At 34.8% G+C, this 834-nt stretch overlaps 1 long non-coding RNA gene across 1 annotated transcript in view; it reads left to right on the top strand.

Moving 5' to 3' along the window:
- LOC135215211 (uncharacterized) overlaps positions 1-122 on the top strand; it is a 1,505-nt gene extending 1,383 nt beyond the window's left edge. Inside the window, exon 3 of the long non-coding RNA XR_010314617.1 lies at positions 1-122. This exon is cut by the window's left edge and continues 35 nt beyond it. This is a non-coding gene — a long non-coding RNA (uncharacterized LOC135215211).
- The last annotated feature ends 712 nt before the right edge of the window (positions 123-834 follow it).

Below are 834 nucleotides of genomic sequence, written 5' to 3'. Positions count from 1 at the left end.
AACTTGATCAGTTCTCCTCGGAGGTATGCAGGACCTGGACAAATGTCATCGCTGAGGCATATGCAATTGCTGATGCAATTGCTGATGCTGGGCTTGTAATGTATCGCGGATTAACTTTTGGTCTCCAGTGAATTAAATGAGGTTAATAAGAAACTGTCTTAACCGTTTTTTCTACTTATCCTCTGTTTTGTTTGCCGGAAATTTTCTGATCGTGGTGAAGTTAATAACTCACTTTTGGTTGGGGTTGTCCTGAAATTGCTTTATTCTGCATAACATTGAGGCTTGAAAGACTTTACAATGTAAAACCTAAATTCAATGCTTCAGAAGCACTTAAAGGCAGTATCCAATGCTAATTAGAATTAATAATTTCATGATAATTTCAGCTAATGATCGAAATATTCTTTTAACCTTTGGGGATATCTGAAAACCAAAAACAAAGGTCTTTTATTCAAGACACGAGTGTTAAAGCTGCAAAAGCGCTTAATAAGAGTATCGTATGGGTATGAGAAATATTTAGTGCTCAAGTAACAAAGGGTGTCAGGATAATTTAAGCATTAGCTGAAAATTTGAAGTTAGTGGATTAAGAAAACTACATAAAAATACATTTATAGTCCAATTTTTAAGAAGCAAGGTTATTGAAAAATTACCTAGAAAAAGTTGCATAACTACATTTTTGGATAAATCATCCTAGGTGTTGAGATGTGGTCGTGCAGTACAGTGTTTTAGGTATATTGCTCGGAACCTAATTTTTAGCATTCTTTCATGATGCGGTTTGTATTCATAATTACGTGGACTGCTTCGTGCAGGCAGTAAATTAGGTGAACATTTTTTGTT

This window comes from Macrobrachium nipponense, chromosome 5 (genome assembly GCF_015104395.2).
Source record: "Macrobrachium nipponense isolate FS-2020 chromosome 5, ASM1510439v2, whole genome shotgun sequence".
Lineage (NCBI taxonomy): Eukaryota > Metazoa > Arthropoda > Malacostraca > Decapoda > Palaemonidae > Macrobrachium > Macrobrachium nipponense.
Note: the sequence above shows the minus strand (reverse complement) of the source record. Positions and strands in the feature narration are given on the sequence as shown.